This window comes from Prionailurus bengalensis, chromosome X, assembly GCF_016509475.1.
Source record: "Prionailurus bengalensis isolate Pbe53 chromosome X, Fcat_Pben_1.1_paternal_pri, whole genome shotgun sequence".
Lineage (NCBI taxonomy): Eukaryota > Metazoa > Chordata > Mammalia > Carnivora > Felidae > Prionailurus > Prionailurus bengalensis.
This window is the reverse complement of record NC_057361.1, coordinates 43,463,273-43,485,037: the sequence shown is the minus strand read 5'-3', so window position 1 is coordinate 43,485,037 and position 21,765 is coordinate 43,463,273. Positions and strand designations below refer to the sequence as shown.

Here is a 21,765-nt window from a genome sequence, read left to right as displayed (position 1 = left end):
AGGCACATGAAAAGATGCTCAACGTCGCTCCTCATTAGGGAAATACAAATCAAAAACACACTCAGATATCACCTCACGCCAGAGTGGCCAAAATGAACAAATCAGGAGACTATAGACGCTGGAAAGGATGTGGAGAAACAGGAACCCTCTTGCACTGTTGGTGGGAATGCAAACTGGTGCAGCCACTCTGGAAAACAGTGTGGAGGTTCCTCAGAAAATTAAAAATAGACCTACCCTATGACCCAGCAGTAGTACTGTTAGGAATTTACCCAAGGGATACAGGAGTACTCATGCATAGAGGCATTTGTACCCCAATATTTATAGCAACACTCTCAACAATAGCCAAATTGTGGAAAGAGCCAAATTGTGGAAATGTCCATCAACTGATGAATGGATAAAGAAATTGTGGTTTATATACACAATGGAGTACTACGTGGCAATGAGAAAGAATGAAATATGGCCCTTTGTAGCCACGTGGATGGAACTGGAGAGTGTGATGCTAAGTGAAATAAGCCATACAGAGAAAGACAGATACCATATGTTTTCACTCTTATGTGGATCCTGAGAAACTTAACAGAAACCCATGGGGGAGGGGAAGGAAAAAAAAGAGGTTAGAGTGGGAGAGAGCCAAAGCATAAGAAACTCTTAAAAACTGAGAACAAACTGAGGGTTGATGGGGGGGTGGGAGGGAGGGGAGGGTAGGTGATGGGTATTGAAGAGGGCATCTTTTGGGATGAGCACTGGGTGTTGTATGGAAACCAATTTGACAATAAATTTCATATTTTATAAATATATATATATGGTTATATTTATTTCACATGTGTTTGTGGACAGAGATTAATACAAGGTAAACATACATGGCTTACATAATTGAAACCATATCTCTGGGGTAGATAATACATTCACATGAGATGGTGGCATTTCATGCTTATTATTCTGTACTTTGCTTTTTTTCACTTACTGTGTCTTGCCAATTATTCCACGTGAACACATCAAGAGTTTATTTGTTTTTTTTTTTTAATAGCTGCATTTTAGACTATTGTATAGAGGTGCCATAAATTATTTAACCAGATCTCTGTTGATAGACATTTAGGTTGTCTCCAATGGTTCAGTAAATAACTTTATACATCATTTTGCATGTGTGCAAGCATATATGGTAGGATAAATTCCTACAAATGGAAGTGACTAGTTGCTGTACACAGAAGCTGCACCAGTTTAATAGCTACCAACATCTCTCTGTCTTGTCTCTTCACATCCTCACCAATTTGGTGAGTTAGCAGACTTTTTATTTTCATCTTTGTTAATCTGATATATATAATATGGCATTTCAACTTAGTCTTAATTTGCATTTCTGTTATTATGACTGAGGTTGAGAATCATTGATGTGTTAGAGCAAATTTTTCTCTCTGTGAACTGTCAATATTCTTTGCCCACATATTTATTGTGGTCTTTTTCATATAAATTCGTAGGAGTTCTTTGTATTTTAGAAAAAGAAGCCAGGTGTGATATGAGTTGTAACTATTTTTCAGTTTGTTATCAGTCTTTTGGCATTGCTTATGGTGGATTAGAGCAATAAATCATGCTTTTATTACTAAATATTTCAAACACATAGAAAGTGCACAGAATGCTAGAACAAATACCTATGTACTCTAAATTTTGTTATTTGGGGCATGTTTGCATAAAATTTTTTTTAAATAAAATGTGCCATGGGCGCCTGGGTGGCTCAGTCAGTTGAGCATCCGACTTTGGTTCAGGTCATGATCTCACAGTTCGTGGGTTCAAGCCCCATGTCTGGCTCTGTGATGACAGCTCAGAGCCTGGAGCCTGCTTCAGATTCTGTGTCTCCCTCTCTCTCTGCCCTCCCCGCCCCCCCCCCCAGCTCATATTCTGTCTCTGTCTCTCACAAGTAAACATTAAAAAAAAATTTTTTAAGACATAAAATGTTCCAGATACAGATGAAGTCCCCTCTGTACTCCTTTCAGATCCCTTCCCCTCTGTCCCTCCCCCAAGGTAACCATTATTCTGAAATTAATTTGTATTCTTCCTATTAATGTTTCTATACTTCTACTATATGGATGTGTCCATAAAAACTGTACTGTTTGGTATATTTTTAAAATCTACAGGGGTGCCTGGGTGGCCCAGTTTAACACCCGACTTTGGTTCAGGTCATGATCTCGCGGTTCGTGAACTCGAGCCCTGCTTCGGGCTCTGTGCTGACAGCCTGGAGCCTGCCTCAGATTCTTGTCCCCCTCTCTCTCTGCCCCTCCCCTGCTTGCGCTCTGTCTGTCTGTCTCTCTCTCTCTCTCTCAAAAAGAAATAAACATTAAAAAAATTAAATCTACATAAATGACATCAAACTGCATGTATCACCTCCAAACTTTTTTTTTGTTACTCAATATTATGTTTGTAGGGCTTATACAGGTGGTACATATAGATCAAGTTAATTGATTTTCATTTCTATAAAGCATTCCATTGTGTTAACATATCAACATTTGTTCATCCCTTCCCTCACTGGTGGAAATTTTACTATAAAAAGCAATACTGTCTGTGCAAGAGTTCTCTGGGGTTTATGCCTAGAAGCGCAGTAGCTGGATGGTACCACATCCCTTTCACAACCTGTGAGAGAGAAAAAATAAAAAACTTCCAAACTGCTCTCTAAAGTGGTACCAATATATACAACCAGCAGTATATGAAAATCCTACTTACTCTAACATCCTTGCCAGCGCCAAGTTGGTATTTTCAGACTTTTAAAATTTTCCAATCTGATGAGTATGAGAATGGTAGATCAACATTGTTTAATGTGCATTTCCTAACTGCTAGTAAAATTGAATATCATCCATCTGGGTTTCCTCTTATGCAAATTACCTATTCATCTGTTGTTCATTTTTTCCATTGGCTTGTGCATCCTTATTGTTTTATAAAAGAGATTTTAAGGGGTGCCTGGATGGCTCAGTCAGTTAAGCGACCAACTCTTGGTTTCAGCTCAGGTCATCCCGGTTCGTGTGCTCGAGCCTTGAGTCAGGTTCTGCACTGACAACGAGGAGCCTGTTTGGGATTCTCTGTCTCTCTGCTTCTATCCTTGCTAGCACATATTCTCTCTCTCTCTCTCTCTCTCTCTCTCTCTCTCTCTCAATAAACATTTTTTAAAAGGGAGTGAGATTTTTATATTCTGGACAATAGTGGTACACAGAGCACATATGAATGACATTCAGTCAAAGTCAAGGCCAAAGCTGAATATAATTATTATAGAATAGACTCCTGGAATGCAAGAATAATTCTGAAATTTTATCAGTAAGCATTTTTACAATCACAATTTTATTACGGGCTTTTAACAATTTGACACAATGCAAGAATATGAATTTCTCAGCACCGTCAGCAGCTGGACTCCTATGCTCGCTAGAGTGCATATGTTCAGTACTAAATACTTTCTTTTTTAAAATTTTAAGTTTATTTATTTTTGAGAGACAGACAGACTATGGGCAGGGGAGGGGCAGAGAGAAAGAGGGAGACACAGAATCCGAAGCAGGCTCCAGGCTCTGAGCTGTCAGCACAGAACCCGACACAGAGCTCAAATTCACAAATGGCGAGATCATGACCTGAGCTGAAGTAGGACGTTCAACCGACTGAGCCATCCAGGAGCCCCTACTCACTTTCAATTGAGTTCAATGAAAGAATGAGATATTTGGGGCAGGAGTTTCTCATTTTTCTCTAAACTTTTTCCCTTTCTTTGAACTCTTTATAATCTTTATTAAGTCTGAACTAAAGATTTATCATGAATGTTGTACAAGATTTTGGAATTTTTCCATCACATGAAATTTTAACCTTTTGCTTTTATGGAATGAAAAGATGGAATCTTCACAAGATATGAGGAATTCTCAAGGCTTTTTCTTAAAAGATTTATAGTCTAAATGGAATTCAGCAACTTAATATTAAATATAACTTAAAAAATTATTTTGTTCAACATGAATGCTCTATAGGTAAACACCTCTTATCTTCGTATAATAAAATTATTATATAATCAATTATCTGTTATTGTACCTTGGATTATTATGTAAAATAACATATACATCTGTCCAAAAAGCATATAATGCCTTTCCTAAAATTGTCTAGCTAATATGTTCTCTTAATATTGACATTAAAGGCCAACCTATGTCCCACTTAACTATTTGAAATTTCTTAATTGGTTTTTGACATAAAATTCACACTTTACATGAAATTAACAGAATTAACAGGTTTTTTAATTTTTCTTAACATTTATTTATTTTTTTGTATAACCTTATTTTTTTTTCAATATATGAAGTTTATTGTCAAATTGGTTTCCATACAACACCCAGTGCTCATCCCAAAAGGTGCCCTCTTCAATACCCATTACCTACCCTCCCCTCCCTCCCACCCCCCATCAACCCTCAGTTTGTTCTCAGTTTTTAAGAGTTTCTTATGCTTTGGCTCTCTCCCACTCTAACCTCTTTTTTTTCCTTCCCCTCCCCCATGGGTTTCTGTTAAGTTTCTCAGGATCCACATAAGAGTGAAAACATATGGTATCTGTCTTTCTCTGTATGGCTTATTTCACTTAGCATCACACTCCAGTTCCATCCACGTGGCTACAAAGGGCCATATTTCATTCTTTCTCATTGCCACGTAGTACTCCATTGTGTATATAAACCACAATTTCTTTATCCATTCATCAGTTGATGGACATTTCCACAATTTGGCTCTTTCCACAATTTGGCTATTGTTGAGAGTGTTGCTATAAACATTGGGGTACAAATGCCTCTATACATGAGTACTCCTGTATCCCTTGGGTAAATTCCTAACAGTACTACTGCTGGGTCATAGGGTAGGTCTATTTTTAATTTTCTGAGGAACCTCCACACTGTTTTCCAGAGTGGCTGCACCAGTTTGCATTCCCACCAACAGTGCAAGAGGGTTCCTGTTTCTCCACATCCTTTCCAGCGTCTATAGTCTCCTGATTTGTTCATTTTGGCCACTCTGGCGTGAGGTGATATCTGAGTGTGTTTTTGATTTGTATTTCCCTAATGAGGAGCGACGTTGAGCATCTTTTCATGTGCCTGTTGGCCATCTGGATGTCTTCTTTAGAGAAGTGTCTATTCGTGTTTTCTGCCCATTTCTTCACTGGGTTATTTGTTTTTCGGGTGTGGAGTTTGGTGAGCTCTTTATAGATTTTGGATACTAGCCCTTTGTCTGATATGTCATTTGCAAATATCTTTTCCCATTCTGTTGGTTGCCTTTTAGTTTTGTTGATTGTTTCCTTTGCTATGAAGAAGCTAAAACTCACACTTTTAAAGTGTACAATTTGGTGGATTTTAGTATATTCACAGGATTATGCAATAATCACCATTTTCTAATTCCAGAACATTTTTATCAACCCAAAAGGAAACCCTGTCCCTTAGCAGTCACTGACATTCCCCCTTTCCCTCAGCCCCAAGTGACCACTAATCTAATTTCCGGCTCTATGGATTTGCCTATCATGAGCATCTCCTATACATGGAATCATACAATGCATGGTACTTTGTGTCTGGCTTCTTTCACTTCGTAATGTTTTCAAGATTCACCTACGTTGTAGCACATGTGTTGTAGCACATACTTCATTCCTCTTGTAGCTGAATATTCCATTGTATAGATATGCCAGATTTTGTTTTCCATTCACCAGTTTAGGGTCATTTGGGTTCTTTCTGGATTTGGGCTATTATGAATAATTCTGCCATAAACGTATATCTATGAGTTTTTGTGTGTGCATGTTTTCATATTTCTTGGGTATATTCCTAGGAGTGGAATTTCTGGGTCATATGATAACTCTGTCTTCAACTTTTTGAGGAACTGCCAAACTGTTTTCCAAAGCAGCTGCATCATTTTATATTCCAACCAGTAATGTTCAAGAGTTCCAATTTCTCCATATCTTTGCTAACTCTTGATATTGTTTGTTTTTTATCAAATCTGTTGAAATTATCATGGAGTTTTTTCACTTCATTCTATCAATAGGGTTTATTACATTGATTTTTTTTTTAATTTTTAATGTTTATTCATTTTTTGAGAGGGAGAGACAGCAAGTGGGGAAGGGGCAGAGAGAGAGGGAGACACAGATCTGAGGCAGGCTCCAGGCTCTGAGCTGTCAGCATAGAGCCCAATGCGGGGCTCGAACTCACGTACTCTGAGACCATGACGTGTGCCAAAGTTGGACACTTAACCGACTGAGCCACCCAGGTGCCTTCATTGTTTGATTTTCATACGTTGACTCAATCTTGCACCATGGGACGAATCCGAATTTGTCATGGTTTATAATCCTTTTAATATGCTGCTGTACTCAGTTTATTAGCATTTCGTTGAGGAGTTTCACATCTATTTTCATAAAATATATTGGTCTATAGTTTTCTTGTAATGTTTTTCTCTGGCATTGGTATGAAGGTAATATAAGCTTCATACAATCAGCTGGGAAGTGTTCGTCCTCTTGTACTTTGTGGGAGACTTGTAAAAGATTGTTCATAATTCTCTTTTGAAAATCTGGTAGAATTTGCCAGTGAAATCATTGGCTTCCCGGCTTTTCTTTGTGCACTAACTGCTTCTTAAATGATTTATTAACCAAGCCTCCTATTTTTAGTCTCACCATCACCCCTACCGTCAGAAGTTATTGATGCCATCAATTCCTAAAAGTTTTTGAGGATCTCATTGTGTAAAATGGGATTGCCTCTCTACTTGGTCCACTACCATTTTAGGATTCAGCTTTCTTGGGACTACTAAGTCAGTTATCTGCTTTCTCTGTATTCCTTTAAGATTTTCTCTGTCCTTAGTTTTCTGAAGTTAGGTGTGGGCTTTTTGTGTTTTATTTTGTTTTTGTTTGGTGTTTATCTTCCTTGCTGTTCTCTGAGCTTTCCAGATTTGTGGTTTTGTGTCAGTCATTAACTTGGGACCATTTTTGGTGATTACTGCTGCAAATAGCTTCAACTATTTCTTCTGTTTTTGTATGAGTAGGGTTAGTCAAAGAATCAGGGTCAACAGGCTATCCCTCTCTCTATATGTAGACATAATGATAGATATATAGAGATATAATGATATATTCCCTGTGTGTGTGTGTGTGTGTGTGTGCACCAGCCCACAGTTTCCAGCAATATGTCCAAATTACTAGTCAAATACGTGGTCTTAACTCTATTGCTTATACTGGCTTCCATTCCAGATAAGCACAACTCAGGTACCGAATTTCTTTGTATCTGCCTGTGTCTCCAGATTTCAAGGTGGCACATTGCCCTGTGACTTCAGTTCTCCAATGGGTCTAAGAAAATCATCTATTTTCAGTTGGCCCAGCATTCTTATTGTAAGCATGGGAGCAATAACTTCTAAATTTTTTACATGTTGGAGTTGAAAACTGAGCTTTCTAGGTCCCCCAATTTTATTGCTCTTGCATACTCTCTCCTTGTCTTTGTGGATTTTTTGCTTTCTAAAATCCCTTTGCTATCCATTTAGTAATGTCTCAGGAGGGAGGAAAAACTAATGTGAGATTCAACCCTCCATCTTTGACCAGAAGTCTCAATCAATTTTCTAATATTAAGCCATACTTGCATTCTTGAGTAAAATAAAATTTGGTCATGATATATCTTTTTCATATGCATTGCTACTTTGGTTTGCTAGCATTTTAAGGATTTTTGTATCTAAGTTTGTATGTGAGATTGGTTATTCTCCATAAAGACTATATATCAATTGCATACAATGATATGGGAGTGTTTCCTCTTTTTACATTTCCTGAAACAGTTTGTATTAAGTAGGTTTCTAAGTAGGTAGATCTTACCTTAGAAAACTTTTTTTAGGGGCACCTGGGTGGCTCAGTCACTTAAGCGACCAACTCTTTATTTCTGCTCAGGTCATGATCTCATGAGTTCATGAGATCGAGCCCCACATCAGGCTCTACACTGACAGCACAGGAGCCTGCTTGGGATTCTCTCTCTCCTTCTCCCTCTGCCCCTCCCCTGCTTGTTCTCTCTCTCTCTCAAAATAAATAAACTTAAAAAAAAGAAAACTTTTTTTTAATATATGAAATTTATTGTCAAATTGGTTTCCATACAACACCCAGTGCTCATCCCAAAAGGTGCCCTCCTCAATACCCATCACCCACCCTGCCCTCCCTCCCACCCCCCATCAACCCTCAGTTTGTTCTCAGTTTTTAACAGTATCTTATGCTTTGGCTCTCTCCCACTCTAACCTCTTTTTTTTTTTCCTTCCCCTCCCCCATGGGTTTCTGTTAAGTTTCTCAGGATCCACATAAGAGTGAAAACATATGGTATCTGTCTTTCTCTGTAAGGCTTATTTCACTTAGCATCACACTCTCCAGTTCCATCCACATTGCTACAAAAGGCCATATTTCGTTCTTTCTCATTGTCACGTAGTATTCCATGGTGTATATAAACCACAATTTCTTTATCTATTCATCAGTTGATGGACATTTAGGCTCTTTCCATAATTTGGCTATTGTTGAGAGTGCTGCTATAAACATTGGGGTACAAGTGCCCCTATGTATCAGTACTCCTGTATCCCTTGGATAAATTCCTAGGAGTGCTATTGCTGGGTCATAGGGTAGGTCTATTTTTAATTTTCTGAGGAACCTCCACACTGCTTTCCAGAGTGGCTGCACCAGTTTGCATTCCCACCAACAGTGCAAGAGGGTTCCCGTTTCTCCACATCCTCTCCAGCATCTATAGTCTTCCGATTTGTTCATTTTGGCCACTCTGACTGGTGTGAGGTGATATCTGAGTGTGGTTTTGATTTGTATTTCCCTGATAAGGAGCGACGTTAAACATCTTTTCATGTGCCTGTTGGCCATCTGGATGTCTTCTTTAGAGAAGTGTCTATTCATGTTTTCTGCCCATTTCTTCACTAGGTTATTTGTTTTTCGGGTGTGGAGTTTGGTGAGCTCTTTATAGATTTTGGAGACTAGCCCTTTGTCCGATATGTCATTTGCAAATATCTTTTCCCATTCCGTTGGTTGCCTTTTAGTTTTGTTGGTTGTTTCCTTTGCTGTGCAGAAGCTTTTTATCTTCATAAGGTCCCAGTAATTCACTTTTGCTTTTAATTCCCTTGCCTTTGGGGATGTGTCGAGTAAGAGATTGCTACGGCTGAGGTCAGAGAGGTCTTTTCCTGCTTTCTCCTCTAAGGTTTTCATGGTTTCCTGTCTCACATTCAGGTCCTTTATCCATTTTGAGTTTATTTTTGTGAATGGTGTGAGAAAGTGGACTAGTTTCAACCTTCTGCATGTTGCTGTCCAGTTCTCCCAGCACCATTTGTTAAAGAGACTGTCTTTTTTCCATTGGATGTTCTTTCCTGCTTTGTCAAAGAGGAGTTGGCCATACGTTTGTGGGTCTAGTTCTGGGGTTTCTATTCTATTCCATTGGTCTATGTGTCTGTTTTTGTGCCAATACCATGCTGTCTTGATGATGACAGCTTTGTAGTGGAGGCTAAAGTCTGGGATTGTGATGCCTCCTGCTTTGGTCTTCTTCTTCAAAATTCCTTTGGCTATTCGGGGCCTTTTGTGGTTCCATATGAATTTTAGGATTGCTTGTTCTAGTTTCGAGAAGAATGCTGGTGCAATTTTGATTGGGATTGCATTGAATGTGTAGATAGCTTTGGGTAGTATTGACATTTTGACAATATTTATTCTTCCAATCCATGAGCAGGGAATGTCTTTCCATTTCTTTAAATCTTCTTCAACTACCTTCATAAGTTTTCTATAGTTTTCAGCATACAGATCTTTTACATCTTTGGTTAGATTTATTCCTAGGTATTTTATGCTTCTTGGTGCAATTGTGAATGGGATCAGTTTCTTTATTTGTCTTTCTGTTGCTTCATTGTTAGTGTATAAGAATGCAACTGATTTCTGTACATTGATTTTGCATCCTGCAACTTTGCTGAATTCCTGTATCAGTTCTAGCAGACTTTTGGTGGAGTCTATCGGATTTTCCATGTATAATATCATGTCATCTGCAAAAAGCGAAAGCTTGACTTCATCTTTGCCAACTTTGATGCCTTTGATTTCCTTTTGTTGTCTGATTGATGATGCTAGAACTTCCAGCACTATATTAAACAACAGCAGTGAGAGTGGGCATCCCTGTCATGTTCCTGATCTCAGGGAAAAAGCTCTCAGTTTTTCCCCGTTGAGGATGATGTTAACTGTGGGCTTTTCATAAATGGCTTTTATGATCTTTAAGTATGTTCCTTCTATCCCAACTTTCTCAAGGGTTTTTATTAAGAAAGGGTGCTGGATTTTGTCAAAGGCCTTTTCTGCATCGATTGACAGGATCATATGGTTCTTCTCTTTTTTTTGTTAATGTGATGTATCACGTTGATTGATTTGCGAATGTGGAACCAGCCCTGCATCCCAGGAATGAATCCATTTGATCATGGTGAATAATTCTTTTTATATGCCGTTGAATTCGATTTGCTAGTATCTTGTTGAGAATTTTTGCATCCATATTCATCAGGGATATTGGCCTGTAGTTCTCTTTTTTTACTGGGTCTCTGTCTGGTTTAGGAATCAAAGTAATACTGGCTTCATAGAATGAGTCTGGAAGTTTTCCTTCCCCTTCTATTTCTTGGAATAGCTTGAGAAGGATAGGTATCATCTCTGCTTGAAACGTCTGGTAGAACTCCCCTGGGAAGCCATCTGGTCCTGGACTCTTATTTGTTGGGAGATTTTTGATAACCGATTCAATTTCTTCGCTGTTATGGGTCTGTTCAAGCTTTCTATTTCCTCCTGATTCAGTTTTGGAAGAGTGTGGGTGTTCAGGAATTTGTCCATTTCTTCCAGGTTGTCCAATTTGTTGGCATATAATTTTTCATAGTATTCCCTGATAATTGTTTGTATCTCTGAGGGATTGATTGTAATAATTCCACTTTCATTCATGATTTTATCTATTTGGGTCATCTCCCTTTTCTTTTTGAGAAGCCTGGCTAAAGGTTTGTCAATTTTGTTTATTTTTTCAAAAAACCAACTCTTGGTTTCGTTGATCTGCTCTACAGTTTTTTTAGATTCTATATTGTTTATTTCTGCTCTGATCTTTATTATTTCTCTTCTTCTGCTGGGTTTAGGCTGCGTTTGGTGTTCTGCTTCTATTTCCTTTAGGTGTGCTGTTCGATTTTGTATTTGGGATTTTTCTTGTTTCTTGAGATAGGCCTGGATTGCAATGTATTTTCCTCTCAGGACTGCCTTCGCTGCATCCCAAAGTGTTTGGATTGTTGTATTTTCATTTTCGTTTGTTTCCATATATTTTTTAATTTCTTCTCTAATTGCCTGGTTGACCCACTCATTCGTTAGTAGGGTGTTCTTTAACCTCCATACTTTTGGAGGTTTTCCAGACTTTTTCCTGTGGTTGATTTCAAGCTTCATAGCATTGTGGTCTGAAAGTATGCATGGTATATTTTCAATTCTTGTAAACTTATGAAGGGCTGTTTTGTGACCCAGTATATGATCTATCTCGGAGAATGTTCCACGTGCACTCGAGAAGAAAGTATATTCTGTTGCTTTGGGATGCAGAGTTCTAAATAGATCTGTCAAGTCCATCTGATGCAATGTCTCATTCAGGGCCCTTGTTTCTTTATTGACCATGTGTCTAGATGATCTATCCATTTCTGTAAGTGGGGTGTTAAAGTCCCCTGCAATTACCACATTCTTATCAATAAGGTTGCTTATGTTTATGAGTAATTGTTTTATATATTTGGGGGCTCTGGTATTCGGCGCATAGACATTTATAATTGTTAGCTCTTCCTGATGGATAGACCCTGTAATTATTGTATAATGCCCTTCTTCATCTTGTTACAGCCTTTAATTTAAAGTCTAGAGTTTCTGATATAAGTATGGCTACTCCAGCTTTCTTTTGACTTCCAGTAGCATGATAAATAGTTCTCCATCCCCTCACTCTCAATCTGAAGGTGTCCTCAGGTCTAAAATGAGTCTCTTGTAGACAGAAAATAGATGGGTCTTGTTTTTTTATCCATTATGATACCCTATGTCTTTTGGTTGGTGCATTTAATCCATTTACATTCAGTGTTATTATAGAAAGATACGGGTTTAGAGTCATTTGTGATGTCTGTATGTTTTATGCTTGTAGTGATGTCTCCAGTACTTTGTCTCACAGGGTCCCCCTTAGGATCTCTTGTATGGCTGGTTTAGTGGTGACAAATTCCTTCAGTTTTTGTTTGTTTGGGAAGACCTTTATCTCTCCTTCTATTCTAAATGACAGACTTGCTGGATAAAGGATTCTCGGCTGCATATTTTTTCTGTTTAGCACACTGAAGATCTCGTGCCAATTCTTTCTGGCCTGCCAACTTTCAAAAGAGAGATCAGTCACGAGTCTTATAGGTCTCCCTTTATATGTGAGGGCACGTTTATCCCTTGCTGCTTTCAGAATTTTCTCTTTATCCTTGTATTTTGCCAGTTTCACTATGATATGTCGTGCAGAAGATCGATTCAAGTTACATCTGAAGGGAGTTCTCTGTGCCTCTTGGATTTCAATGCTTTTTTCCTTCCCCAGTTCAGGGAAGTTCTCAGCTATAATTTCTTCAAGTACCCCTTCAGCACCTTTCCCTCTCTCTTCCTCCTCTGGGATACCAATTATGCATATATTATTTCTTTTTAGTGTATCACTTAGTTCTCTAATTTTCCCCTCATACTCCTGGATTTTTTTATCTCTCTTTTTCTCAGCTTCCTCTTTTTCCATAACTTTATCTTCTAGTTCACCTATTCTCTCCTCTGCCTCTTCAATCCGAGCTGTCATCATTTCCATTTTGTTTTGCATTTAGTTTAAAGTGCTTTTCAGCTCCTCGTGACTGTTCCTTAGTCCCTTGATCTCTGTAGCAAGAGATTCTCTACTGTCTTCTATACTGTTTTCAAGCCCAGCGATTAATTTTATGACTATTATTCTAAATTCACTTTCTGTTATATTATTTAAATCCTTTTTGATCAGTTCATTAGCTGTTGTTATTTCCTGGAGATTCTTCTGAGGGGAATTCTTCCGCTTGGTCATTTTGGATAGTCCCTGGGGTGGTGAGGACCTGCAGGGCACTTCCCCTGTGCTGTGGTGTATAACTGGAGTTGGTGGGCGGGGCCGCAGTCAGACCTGATGTCTGCCCCCAGCCCACCGCTGGGGCCACAGTCAGACTGGTGTGTGCCTTCTCTTCCCCTCTCCTAGGGGCGGGATTCACTGTGGGGTGGCGTGGCCTGTCTGGGCTACTTGCACACTGCCAGGCTTGTGATGCTGGGGATCTGGAGTATTAGCTGGGGTGGGTAGGCAAGGTGCACTGGGGCAGGAGGGGCAGGCTTAGCTCGCTTCTCCTTAGGTGATCCACTTCAGGAGGGGCCCTGTGGCAGCGGGAGGGAGTCAGGTCCACTGCTGGAGGGGTGGCTCCGCAGAAGTACAGCGTTGGGTATTTGCGTGGAACAAGCAAGTTCCCTGGCAGGAACTGGTTCCCTTTGGGATTTTGGCTGGGGGATGGGCAAGGGAGATGGCACTGGCGAGCGCCTTTGTTCCCCCCCAAGCTGAGCTCTGTCGTCCGGGGGCTCAGCAACTCTCCCTCCCTTTGTCCTCCAGCCTTCCCGCTTTCTGAGCAGAGCTGTTAACTTATGACCTCCCAGACGCTAAGTCACGCTTGTTGTGGGAACACAGTCCGTCAGGCCCCTCCGCTTTTGCAAGCCAGACTCGGGGGCTCTGCTTGGCCGGCGAGCCGCCACTCCGCCCCGGCTCCCTCCCGCCAGTCCGTGGAGCGCGCACCGCCTCGCCGCCCTTCCTACTCTCTTCCGTGGGCCTCTGGTCTGCGTTTGGCTCTGGAGACTCCGTTCTGCTAATCCTCTGGCGGTTTTCTGGGTTATTGAGGCAGGTATAGGTGGAATCTAAGTGATCAGCAGGACGCGCGGTGAGCCCAGCGTCCTCCTACGCCGCCATCTTCCCTCTCTCCTCAAGAAAACTTTTTTGATTCAATTTTTTTAAATGTGTATATATTTTTAGGCTATTTCTTCTTAAATAAGTTTTGCAGTTATGTTTTTCTAGAAAATTGTTCATCTCATCCATACTATTATATGTATTTGGTAGAAAGTTGTTTATAGTATTTTAAAATTATTTAAAAATCTGTAGTATTTTTAAATTATTTAAAAATCTCTGTTTGGGCTGCCTGGGTGGCTCAGTCAGTTAGGTGTCTGACTCTTGATTTCAGATTGGGTCATGATCTCACATTCGTGATTTGAGCCCCACATCAGGCTCTGCACTGACAGTGCAGAGCCTGCTTGGGATTCTCTCTCTCTCCCTCTCTCTCTGCCCCTCCCCTGCTCGTGCATGCGTGTTCTCTCTCTCAAAAAAATAAACTTAACAAACAAACTTTAAAAACAAAATAGGAATGCCTGGGTGGCTTGGTCAGGTGGGCCTCCGACTTTGACTTGGGTTGTGATCTCATGGTTGGTGAGTTCAAGCTCCACATCAGGCTCTCTGCTGTCACTATGGAGCTGGCTTCAGATCCTCTGTCCCCTTCTCTCTGCACCTTCCCCACTTGCTCTCTCTCTCTCAAAAATAAAACATTTAAAATAAAAAATAAAATAAAATAAAAATAAAAATTTCTGTCAGGTAGCTCTTGGATGGTTCAGTAAGTTAAGTGTCTGACTCTTGATCTCAGCCCAAGTCTTGATCTCATGGTTTGTGAGTTCAAGCCCTGCATTAGGCTGTGCATTAGGTGTGAAGCCTACTTAAAAATTAAATTAAATATAATTTAAAATTTTTTATTAGTTTATTATTTTTTTTGAGAGAGAGCGAGAGCAGGGGATGGGCAGAGAGATAGGGTGAGAGAGAATCCCAGGCAGACCCCAAACTGTCAGCACAGAGCCTGATATGGGCTTGAACTCATGAACCATGAGATCATGACTTGATCCGAAATCAGGAGTCCAACTCTTAACTGACTGAGCCACCCAGGCACCCCTAAATTTAATTTAATTTAATTTAATTTTAAAAAATCTCTGTAGTGCCTGCAGTTTTGTCCCTCTATTCATTCCCAATATTATTCACTTATGCCTTGTCTTTTGTTTTCTTGTTCAATCTTGCCAGAAGTTTCTCTTTCCAAAGGACAAAGTTTTGATTTTATTGATCTTCTCCTTTGCATCCTTGTTTTCTATTTCATCACTTCATGGTCTTATTAGATTATGCTTTTTCTTTTGCTTTCATTAGGTTTAATTTGTTGCCACTTTTCTAACTTCTTGAATCAGAAGCTTAAATTTGTTACATTTTAGACTTGTGTTCTAATAAAAAGATTTCAAGGCTATACAGTTCCCTTTAAGTTCTGCTTCAACTATATCCCACAAGTTTTGATATCTATATGATCATTCAGTTCTAAATACTTTTTAATTCACATTATGATTTACCTTTAACCCAGGAGTTATATAAAAGTGTTTTTTAAACATTCCAAAAAAAACCTCTTTTAACATTTTTGTGGTTATTGTTTTTTATTTAGAACTTAATCATAATCAGGGAAGGTAGTCTGAATGAAACTAATGCTGTGGTATTTATTGAGACTCGTTTTATAGACTGTGGTCATTATTTCTAACTATGCTATAAAAAAAGTGTATTAATACTTAGGTGAAGGAAATATATATGTGTGTCTGTGTACAATACCATTGACTATATTCCCTATGCTGTACCTTTTATTCCATGAATTATTCATCCCACAACTGGGAGCCTGTATGTCCCTCTCCCTGTCACCCTTTTTGCCTATCCCCCACCCTCCTCTCCTCTGGCAAACATCAGTTTGTTCTCTGGGTTTATATGTCTGCTTCTGTTGTTTATTCATTTGTTGTGTTTTTTAGACTCCACATATAAGTGAAATCATATGGTATTTGTCTTTCTCTGATTTACTTCACTTGGCATAATACCCTCTAGGTCCATCCATGTTGTTGCAAATGGCAAGACCTCATCCTTTTTTATGGCTGTGTAATATTCCACCATATATGTACATACATATATACCACATCTTCTTTTTTCATTAATCTATCAATGGTCTTGGGCTGCTTCCATGTCTTGGCTCTTATAAATAGCGCTGCAATGCATATAGTAAAAAGCTTCTGCACAGAGAAAGAAACTATCAACAAAACATAGAAGCAACCTACTGAATGGGAAAAGATGTTTGCAAATCATAGATCTGATAAGGGGTTAATACCTAAAATATATAAATAACTTATACAACTCAACACCAAAATAAACAAATAATCTGGGGTGCCTGGGTGGCTCAGTTGGTTAAGCGTCTGACTCTTGATTTCAACTCAGGTCATGATCTCACAATATGTGGAATCGAGGCCCGTGTGGGGCTCCACACTGAAAGCTTGGAGCCTGCTTGAGATTGTCTCTCTCTTCTCCCTCTCTCTGCCCCTCCTCCTGCCCTCTCTCTCTTTCTCAAAATAAATAAACATTAAAAAAACATATAATCTGATTTAAAAATGGGCAGAGGCCTGCCCAGTGGTGGGACCTAGGCTACAATGCATCCCGCCCACCACTTCTGCTCTTGGGCAGCAGGTGCAGCAACTCACCTGGGGGGGGGGGGGCGCCTCTGGAAGCAGTGGACGCTGCTGGCAAGGATAGCACTGGAGAGTGTGGCCCACATCAGGAAGGTGCAGCTCTCCATGTATCTAGAGCGGCCCTGTCCCCGAGAGCATTATTAGGTTCACTCAGCTCACAGTTTCAGAATGACTTTGGTTATTGCCTTTCCTTGGTATACTTGTACTACTTGGCTACCTTGCAATTCGCCCATTTCTCCAGAAGGAAAAACAACAGGACAGCTTGATTAATCTTAAAATACAAAAGGAAAATCTCAAAGTGGTGAATGAAATAAAATTGAAGATTTGTGTCTCACTAAAGCAGCTTATTGTAGGTGTTCGCATTCTAAGACGTTACCTGCCTGTGATAGTTCACATAATAAACACAATGTATTGACAGGAGGTAATGTGGGTGTCCACTAATACTTAAGAAGAAAGAAGCATAATAGGAATGAATTTGGAATGAATTCAGTTGTGTGCTGTAAAATCTTATAACAATATTCCTTCATTCTTTGTGTATAGAAGATCTTTCAAATGGTGGTCTTAATTATTGCTACTGGCTGAGTAATTATTTCTGCCAATTTATTTTCTTGCTACACTACTGTTTATATTTGATACTTTGTATATTCAAACAATCGTTTATGTAGAAATTAAATTGTACAACCCTTTCATTCTTACTTCAAAGACTTAATGTATCTTCCTGTGGCTAAGTCCTTTGAGTGACTGACTTTGGCTCAGGTAGTGATCTTGCAATTCCTGCATCAGATTCGCAGCCTGTCAGTGTGGAGACCCAGCCAATTAGATACTCTGTCTCCCTCTCTCTCTCTCTCTGCCCCTCCCCTGCTCACACTCTCTGTCTCTCTCAAAAATAAAAAAAAATATTTTTAAAAAAGACAATGTATCTTCCTAAATAAAACCAACATGCTTGGTTTTAATTAACTGAAAAAAATCTAAGTGTTGGCAATGGGTCCAAAGCTTTTCCTTTGAATATCAATATTTTCAATAGAATCTATACGTAAAATTTTACTCCCTACATGATTAGGTATATTATTTTCAGTCCTCTTCTGTTTTGATCATTTGAAGCGATTTTTCCTCTTTGGCCTTCCACACTCCATTCTTTTTAGACCAATAAAAAAAAATGTTGCTCTCAAGAATTACTTGAGTTTGAAAAGTGATAAACACTTTGCTTTATAAAGATTGTGTCAAATAAGTGTGACTATCTCAGTTTCAGAAAAGACATGAACTACATGTAGAAAGTTCCAAACAGGAACAGTTATTTACATTATAAAAAATTTGTTTACTTTACAAAGGCTTGTGTCTGTTTACATGTGTGTTTTGTATATGTATCTTGAACTCTTTGACTAAGTGGGATGGGATGGCAAGAATACTCATACTTCACGGAAATCTACCCCTGAAACCAAGAGCACACTGTACACACTGTATGTTAGCTAACTTGACAATAAATTATCTTTAAAAATAATAAAAATAAAATTAAAATTAAAAAATAAAGAATAAAAAAATACAAAATAAAGAATACTTATACTAAACTCATGAGCTGCTGCAACTTGGAGGTCAATTAGAAATAAACATAAAGTATATCTGAATTCATATTAAAATGGTAAGTAGTTCAGTGTTCAAAATTGTATACACTTTTCTCCTTATAACGTGTAAGCCAATAAAACATACAATACAAAATGTTTGCAAAATAAAATTACTGGAGAATCTTTTAAAAAAAAATAAACATAAAAAATAAATTAAAAATTAAAAATGGGCAGAGGACGTGAATAAACCTTTTTCCAAAGAAGACATACAGATGGCCAACAGACACATGAAAAGATGCTCAACATCACTCATCATCAGGGAAATACAAATCAAAACCACAATGAGATACCACCTTACACCTGTCAGAATGGCTAACATTAACAACTCAGGCAACAATAGATGTTGGCAAGGCTATGGAGAAAGAGTATCTCTTTTGCATTGTTGGTGGGAATTCAAGCTGGCGCAGCCACTCTGGAAAACAGTATGGAGGTTCCTCAAGAAATTAAAAATAGAACTACCCCATGACCCAGCAATTGCACTACTAGGCATTTATCCAAGGGATACAGGTGTGCTGTTTCAAAGGGACACATGCACCCCAATGTTTATATCAGCACTATCAACAATAGCCAAAGTATGGGAAGAGTCCAAATGTCCATTGATGGATGAATGGATAAATAAGATATGGTATATATATATACAATGGAGTATTACTCAGCAATCAAAAAGAATGAAATCTTGTCATTTACAACTACGTGGATGGAACAGAAAAGTATTATGCCAAGCAAAATTAGTCAGTTAGAGAAAGACAAATATCATATGACTTCACTCATATGAGGACTTTAAGACCCGGAACAGATGAACACAAAGGAAGGGAAGCAAAACTAATATAAAAACAGGGAGGGGGACAAAACATAAGAGACTCTTAAATATGGAGAACAAACAGAGGGTTACTGGAGGGGTTGTGGGAGGGGAGTGGGCTAAATGGGTAAGGGGCACTAAGGAATCTACTCCTGAAATCATTGTTATATAATATATGCTAATTTGGATGTAAATTTAAAAAATAAAATTTAAATAAATAAATAATTAAATTAAAAAGAAATAAACATAAAGTATATCTGAATTCATATTAAAATGATAAATAGTTCAGTGTTTAAAATTGCATACATTTTTCTCCTTATAACCATGTAAGCCAATAAAATATAAAATACAAAATGTTTGCAAAATAAACTTAATGGAGAATCGTTTTTAAAAAATAAACAAAAAACAAATTAAAAATTAAAAATGGGCAGAGGACATGAATAAGCCTTTCTCCAAAGAAGACATACAGATGGCCAACAGACACATGAAAAGATGCTCAACATCACTCATCATCAGGGAAATGCAAATCAAAACCATAAGATATTACCTCACACCTGCCAGAATGGCCAGACTCAAAAACACAAGAAACAACAGGTATTGGTGAGAATGTGGAGTAAAAGGAACCCTCATAGTGGGATGTAAACTGTAAATTGGTGGGATTGTAAATTGGTACAGCCACTGTGGAAAATAGTATGGAGGTGCCTCAAAAAATTAAAAATAAAGATACCATAGGATGCAGTAATTCCACTGCTGGGCATTTGCCCAAAGAAAACAAAAACACTAATTCAAAAAGGTATATGCACTCCCTCCTTTTACCCCCCCCCCTTTTATTTTAAGCAAAAGAGTTCTGCTTGGTGTCAAGGCAGCCGTTCAGTACAGTTCTCTGGGATTGCTGGGAATAGGCATGTTCATTCTGGTTGGCCCTTATGCAGCAGATGTAGCCCATTGGGGTCTCAGCTCAATGTGGAGAGGTTCTTTTATTAAACTCCTACCTCGGGCTGCCCCTAAGCCTTAACTTCTGCCTCTCTAGCCCTATGTGGCCATTGAATCAATACTCAGGTGGGCAATGTAGGCAAATATGCTCAGAGCAAATTGCTTTGGTGCACCAATATTCTGCTTACCTGTCTGGTTACAAGCTTTCATCCAAATTTGGCCTGGACATTTTCCTCTGTCCTCTTGGCTCTTCAGTCCTTTTAAAGTGGTTTTGAGGGACACCTGGGTGGCTCAGTCAGTTATGCGTCTGACTTTGGCTGAGGTCATGATCTCACAGTTCATGAGTTCGAGTCCCGCATCCAGCTCTGGGCTGTCAGCCCAGAGCCTGCTTCGGATCCTTTGTCCCCTCTCTCTCTGCCCCTCCCCTACTTGTGTGTGTGCACATGTACTCTCTCTCTCTCTCTCTCTCTAGAAAATAAATAAACATTGAAAAAAATTATTTAAAAAAGTTTACAGGGCGCCTGGGTGGCTCAGTCAATTAAGCGTCTGACTCTTGATTTCAGCTCAGGTCATGATCTCAGGGTTGGTGAGATCGAGCCCCAAGAGTCAGGCTCTGTACTGTTAGCGGAGCTTGGGGCTCTCTCTGTCCCTCTCTCTCTCTCTGCCCCTTTTCCCCACTCATGTGCACTCTCTCTCTCAAAAGTAAATATTTTTTTTTAAAAAAGTGGTTTTGAAGGATTTTATCCAGCATACTTCATTACTTCAATAGAGAAGTTGAATCAAATAACCAAGCCTGCCATTGCCAGAAACTAGAAGCCCATATTCTTAAATGTTTAAACATTTATCTTGACTTAACAAGGTCCAAATATCCCTACCCTTCTTCCAAACAACACAAGAGCTTCAGAATGCTTTAAATATTAATAGTCTCCCACTGTCTTAGATGTTTTTGTGCTCCATTGTTTGGTGCCAGCTTGTTTTTATACCTCCATAGTATTCAATGTTATTGTTTTATATACTTAACACCTAGATTTCCCCACATTTGTCAGTTTTTGTCCACTCTTCCTTGCCTCCTGTTCACCCCTTCTTCCTGATTTCAATTACCTTCTTCCTGAAGTATATCTTTCAATAGTTGTTCTAGTGACAGTCTATTATTGCTACACTTTCTTAGGTTTGTTTTTTTCTGAAAATGTCCTTATTTCACTCTCAAGAAAATACTAGTAGTTCTCATCAGTATTTCTTGGGGATACTAATTCTATTCCTTGTGCCACCTGGTGACTCTCCTTCATGGTGTATCATTTCTTTTGCAAGTATATTTCTATTGTTCGTTTCTGAACCCATATTCAGCAGATATTGTCTTTTTCTGTGACGTTCCATGTGCCCTGGATTATAAAAATGTACATTTGCTCTCGCTGGGGTTCTAGAGATTTGAATGGTTCTGCTCCCATTTTCACTTTAATTTTTCCACATGTGGTTTCCATAGCACACAAGAGGGTAAATTTTGACCCCACCTCCATATATAACATAAGCCTGGGGTGTTCATTTCTTATGGTAGCTCCAGAGAGAGCATAAGACTTTTCACTACTCACTTTCCAAACCAGTTTTAACAGACAGAGAAGCTACTAGAGGCTTTATCCAGAGGTTTCAGTCACAGCTTCTCTGCCTCTTGTGGACTTGAGGCTGTGTTGTGAGTTCCTGCATGGGCATGATATTACCAGGTCTAAGCCCCTAGCCACTAGTGTCTGATACCTGGGACCAGCACCATAATGGGCTATTACAGTGTCCGTTTACAATTACTCACCTGGCTTTAATTTTTCTGTTACTCTGGTGATTTTATATGTAAAAAAAAATTTTTTTTATGTTCTAGTTACTTT

The 21,765-nt window shown here is 38.9% G+C and overlaps 1 pseudogene; it reads left to right on the top strand.

The window, feature by feature from the left end:
* Window positions 1-16,504: 16,504 nt before the first annotated feature.
* LOC122477057 lies at window positions 16,505-17,335 on the top strand (annotated as a pseudogene).
* The last annotated feature ends 4,430 nt before the right edge of the window (window positions 17,336-21,765 follow it).